Here is a 6,178-nt window from a genome sequence, read left to right as displayed (position 1 = left end):
TGTGTGTGCACGTGTGTGTGCACGTGTGTGTGTGCGCTCTGACAGGAAAGACTGACTGAGGTTTTATTTGAAGGGAATTCTGGGTTCCCTGTTCTGTCCGTTTGATGCAGGTTCTGGTGCCGCCTGGGAGGGGGGAGGGGCCCTCAGATGGCGTTCCGGCTGGCGTTGACACTCTGTTTGGGTTTCCACTTGGAACGTGCGACATTCCCGCGCCGCTCGTCTCCTCGCTGGTTTGTGACGACATGATGAGTTTGAGACGTTCCTCATCTGTTTTCCTGGTTCGGGTCCAGATGTTCCCGTTCGGATCATGTTGAAACGTAACGCGGGACATCAATCCTGACCAGAGAGGAGCGACGTGTGTTACCATGACAACGCCTGGTCAGGTTAGCATCGGTGACCCTCGGCGGACCTCTGCGGTTCTGATCCGAACAAGTCAATAATCCGTCAATAATCTCATTAACTTCCTTCGGAGACAGTCGGACTCCTCGTTGATCAGTTAGCACCGCGGCTAGTTACTCTCCGCTAGTCCCACCCCCATCCTCCCTTCATCGTCTCCAGACCTCCTGGATTTGGGTCCAGATCCGGACTCACACCTCCGGACTTTCAGCAAGTTTTCCTCCCATTCCTGAGCATGTTTTCTGGAACGCTGGCTGGAATTCAATAAGGCGAGTTGCCTCCACGGCGGGATTGTGTTGGGAATGAAATCAGGTTTCATTTATCTGGTGGTTCTGCAGGCTGCAGGACCTGGACCAGGACCTGGACCAGGACCTGGACCAGGACCTGGACCGGACAGGAACCATTCATTCCCACTGTCACGATTAAGGATTCCGGGCGTAGAAGCCCCTCACAGGCTTCCGTAGGAGAGGTTTCTGACTGAGCCGATCGATTTCCGACCTCTGCCGGTCCGGGAGCGTGTGAGGCGTTCGTGTGTCTCTGCAGCCAGAGGAAAACACATTGATCTTTGGAAGTGATGAAAAGACTCCCGGCGAGGCTCCGTTTGTCTCCCTGCAGCTCTGACGGATCCGATGATCCCGTTTTTCTCTGTGAAAAACCTTTTTGTTGTCAAATATCTGTAAAAACGATCTTTGTGCTGTTTTATTTCCCGCGGAATGCTGCGGTTTTCCCAGGCAGATTCCTCCCATAATGAGGTGATAATCCAAATTAATTCCCAACTCCGGTGCCGGACTGAGATGATTGAATGTAGAAACTCAACAAAATTCCTCATTTCTGATAAAACATAACTGGGATCATTTAGGACTACAATGAGGAAGACGGATTCTCCAGAATCAGGAATAACCTGAAACTGTGGCTCCGCCCCCTCCTCAGTATTAGGATCAATATTCCGGCATAAAAACAGTTTTTAGCGGGAATGATTCCCGTAATCGGGACTAACCTCTGAAAACGGACCTGAAACGGGAAAATTCCAGGAATAAAAACGGGAGAATATTTAGGGCCCGGGCTAGCATAGCTAGCATCTTAACGTTAGCTGGTTAGCAGTAGCTAACAATTAAAATCAGGAAACAATTGAAAAGCTTTGATTCCGCTTCATGAAGCAGCAGCTGGATCCGGAGCGTCCGGAGAACCGGCACGGGTCTGTTTGACGGCTTCTTCTGTCTTTAGTTCTGCCTGGAAAAGTTTGAGGAAGTTCAGGGATTAGGAGGAGTTGAGCAGGTCAGACGTTACGACAAGGACTTCCTGTCCCGGAGACAGGCCGCCGGATCAGCGGTTCAAGGGGACTCCGGGTTTTTGTCTCCACAAAAGCCGCTGAGCGACCTCGAGGGGCGGCCGAGACAAAGTCCAGGACTCTCTCGCTCTCATCTGTTCCCGCTATTCCCGACATGAATGGTTCTGTCCGGAAACACGGAAGCACATTTTCAGTTGTTCTTACCCTGGCGGAGCTCTTGGATCCCGGAGAAGCCGGTGGGATAAATCAGGAGCAGGCGGCGTATTAGCGCGCGGGGACGCTAACTCACCTCTTCTTTGGGGGGGGGGCACATGATTTAAAGCCAGACGAAGATCCCTGCATGCTAACGTTGGCTAATGCTTTAACTCTCCCTCCTGTTGCCGCGGCTTCCCACTATAGACGACGATGGGATGTTGTGTCCCAGCATTCCCTGTGAGAGCCGGCGGACCTTCGCAGGTGCTTCATGTCGGAACATTTATCGTCCGTCATCTCGAGTTTCTTGAGTCTCTAATAAAACAACTTAGCGAAAGACTTCGTTCCTCCACAGGAGACCAATTAAAGAGCTCTGGTTTTACTGGAACGTCGCGGTTCTGGAGGAAAGTGAAGTTCCAGACTCCGTAGCGGAGCGCGTCTGTGCTTCGTCAGGAGCTAGCGCCGGTTAGCGACAACAAGCGCGGTGACATTTCCCCACGAGCCCGACTGTAAACTTGTGGTCCCATTTACATTTTTCCGCTGGACACTGGACCCAGTGTTCCACAAATTAGCATTTGTGCCGTGATTTATTCATCTCCATGCGTAGCAACGAGGCGCTGGGATCGGGACCGTCCGTCTCTGCCAGATGTCCCCACAAAAATGTTCTCGTAAAGAAACAAACGCTCGCGGAGCAGAGAGTCGCCGACCTGCATCGCGGTCGGTGTTGCCAGCTTTAATAAACTCCATGTTCCCTGTCGGGGATCGAATGAACCGTCTGAAACTCGTCTGGAGCTTCTGGAATACCTGGAATGTTTGAATGCTACACAGAAAATGCTAATAGATGCCTGAGAAGCCATGAAGAGCCTGAGGTAGGCTAGGTTGCTAAGGCTACATTGAGCACCGTAACAACAGAAGTAGATAAACTTGTTTCCATGCTTTTGTTTCGTTAGCTTGGCTGATAGCTTTGAAGCTAAGGCTAGCTAAACTTCCGGACCTTTCCAGCATGTTTGTGAACCAGAAACGTAACTCCAGGTTCACTTCAACTGGTTCCATACATCAAAGCTCCAGGACGAGAAGCTCGACAGGAGACGGCTCAGGTCACATGGTCCAGGGTCACATGACACCAGGACGGCCTTTTAGCTTAACGAGCAACGCTCGACGCTGCTGACGTCCCCGATTTAATGAGGTTATGGTCTGAATGTTGTTGAGCCATTAAGTGGGTTTCTCTCCATCTTTGGAGCAGCGGTTTGGGCAAGCTAGCATGCTAACGATGCCAGTGGCTACATCCTGATTTAGCCCACGTTAGCATGAGATGAGGCCGCGCCAGCAGCTCTCAACGATTCCTTCTGGGCACCAACGTTTGGGAGCTTCCGTCCAGGCGTCCAAATATTTAAAACTTTAGATCCAGAAACGAGTCAAACAGTCGTCGACGTTCCGGGTCTCCGGCGACGCCTCGCTTGAAGTGCTTCCATCCCGGAACGCCGAGAAGCCACAGAATCCCAGAACCTTCCCGCTAGCTCTCGGCCGGCCGCCCGGCGCCGCTGACCCTCGTCATCAGACAGACCCGCCGGTCCTGCTGGCGTTGGGCTGAGAACGGTCCTGGGTCGCCACGTCGGGGGGGGCAGAGAACATTCCGGAGTGAACGAGGAGGAAGAAAACCACTTCTGTTCCTCTCGGATCCTCCAAAAACAAACGCAGGCAGGAAAAGTCCAGTCAGCTGCCGTGAAGCGAGAGTCCGACTCCACCTGTGGTCGCACCGTTCCCCGGTGCCGGACCTTCTCCTGGACCGGCCCCAAAGGGAACAGAGTCGCTTCCAGGACCGCTAGCATAAAGCTCCTGTTTGTTGCCCGGCTAACACGAGGGGAGCCTCCGGCAGGAAGTTAGCATAGCTGGATTTAGCAAGACGCTAATTTTATCGCTATTGTGAGATGATTGGGGTCATTGTTCCGCCACGGTGCTGATCCAGATCTGGTTCCACGGTCCTGCTCCAGATCTGGTCCCACGGTCCTGCTCCAGATCTGGTTCCACGGTGCTGATCCAGATCTGGTTCCACGATCCTGCTCCAGATCTGGTTCCACGGTGCTGATCCAGATCTGGTTCCACGATCCTGCTCCAGATCTGGTTCCACGGTCCTGCTCCAGATCTGGTTCCACGATCCTGCTCCAGATCTGGTTCCCCACGGCCTGCTCCAGATCTGGTCCCACGGTCCTGCTCCAGATCTGGTTCCACGGTGCTGCTCAGATCTGGTTCCACGATCCTGCTCCAGATCTGGTCCCACGGTGGCTGATCCAGATCTGGTTCCACGGTGCTGCTCCAGATCTGGTCCCACACGGTCCTGCTCCAGATCTGGTTCCACGGTCCTGCTCCAGATCTGGTCCCACGGTCCTGCTCCAGATCTGGTTCCACGGTCAGAAGCTCATTTGCATAACAACACGTGTTGCCGCGGGCGACAGGAGAACCCGAGGAGGGTCGGAATGTTGAGTGGAAAGAAGCGTCTTCCTAACGTGGACGGACACCCGGAGGTGCTGCTCCAGCCGGACCTCCGGGGCCGGCGCTGGCGTGCTAATGCTAGCTGGCGTCAACTTGAAAGTGTTTGGGATCCAAAGGCAATAAAGTTTATTTCTGTGAAAGTCAAACACAACAACGATGAAACGACCGACTGTCGGATCTGCTTTTTATTCCAGGACCTCCTCCGGGAAAGCGAGGAAAGACGAGGCCGCAACGGAGAGCCCGGTACGTATATTTATGAGTGTGTGTCAGTAAATCCTCCAGCACTCAACAACCGTGTGTGTGTGTGTGGGGGGGTGGGGGGGTTGGTGGTTGTGTGTGTGTGTGTGTGTGTGGGGGGGGGGGGTCGGTGTGTGTGTGTGTGTGTGGGGGGGGGTCGGTGTGTGTGTGTGTGTGGGGGGGGTCGGTATGTGTGTGTGTGTGTGTGTGGGGGCGGTGTGTGTGTGTGTGTGGGGGGGGGGGGTGGGTTATGTGTGTGTGTGGGGGGGGGGGGGGTGTTGGTGTGTGTGTGTGTGGGGGGGGGGGGGGGGCAGCTCCATAGATGTGTAATTTGTGGTGTCCGCCTTGGACCAAAGACCAGATTTTCCAGGAGGAAACCAGGGAGACGGAGTAAAGATGATCCGGAGTGAGGTCCGGGGGGGGGGGGGGCATTTCTGACCCCCCCAGCTTGAGTTTATGAGCAGGCGGCCTCAAATTTAGCCTCATTTGTGGGGGGCTCAGTCTGACCTGGAGGTTCTGTCGGGCTAAAAGGCTAACGGAGAAAAGTCAACCTGTTGCCGTGGAATGGCAGCAAAGGATGATGGGACGGGCGGCGCGTTCTGCGGGCTTCAGCCCCCCACACCCCCGGGTTCCCTCTTAAGTGTTCGGGCATCTCTAATTCATGACCCCCCAGGATGAAGCACCGTGCACGCAGAGGGAACGTGGTGGGCAGTGAAGGCAGCACCGCCGCCGCCGCCGGCTCCGCTCGCGGAACGTCCCTCCTGGTGCCTGAGCAGAATAGGAGGATTGATGTTGCCCCCCCCCCCAAAAAAAAAGTCTTTAAAGTTTAATTTTTCGTGCCTTTATGCTGTGCTGAGTGCGCTCCTGTGAGGCGGCGCCGCCCCCGCCATCGTAAACGCCGCAGCTGCTTTAGCGATCCGACCAGTTCAAGGACGCGGGACCTGGAAAGGCTCTGGGGGGGGTCCAGCTGGGGGGTCCAGTGTGGGGTCCAGAGGTGATTTACAGGCTTTGGGGGGCCCTTTGAGCGGCGGTGGTAATTGGGGGGAAGACGAGCGCCACCTCACAAAAACGGGGGGGGGGTTAACAAGCTCTTGTAGCGGTGAAACCGGAGCCGCTCGTAAACCTGGAATATGATGTTCAGGAATGCTGCTTCTAAATATACAGGTGGGAAGCGCTGGTGTGGAATGTCTGAGGCCGGAGTGCCAGCGACGGCATCGTCTGTCGGGAGCTAACCAACGTTCTTCTCTCTCTTCCAGGACCTCCTGTAAGTATCCCGGCTCCGCCTCTCCGGACCTCTGAGGTAACACACTTCCTGGCAGAACCCACTCTGGACCCCTCTGTTAGCCTGGGGATGCTAATGAGGGGATGCTAATGAGGTCCCAGGTGGAGAATCAGGAAGTCCATCAACGCCACTGTTTGGATTTAGTCTTTAGATTCCCAAACCATTGGAATTGGATGTCCAAGAGCGGAACGGCCAGTTTAAACCCGAGGTCGGGACCAGATTCCCGTTAGCGCCTCAGCTGGCGCCGTGACCTCATCGAGGAACGAGGGCGTCCCAATCAAAGCCCCTCAGGC

The sequence above is a fragment of the Takifugu rubripes genome, chromosome 8, assembly GCF_901000725.2.
Source record: "Takifugu rubripes chromosome 8, fTakRub1.2, whole genome shotgun sequence".
Taxonomy (NCBI): Eukaryota; Metazoa; Chordata; class Actinopteri; order Tetraodontiformes; family Tetraodontidae; genus Takifugu; species Takifugu rubripes.
The sequence above is the reverse complement of the archived record's forward strand: the minus strand, read 5'-3'. Positions refer to the sequence as shown.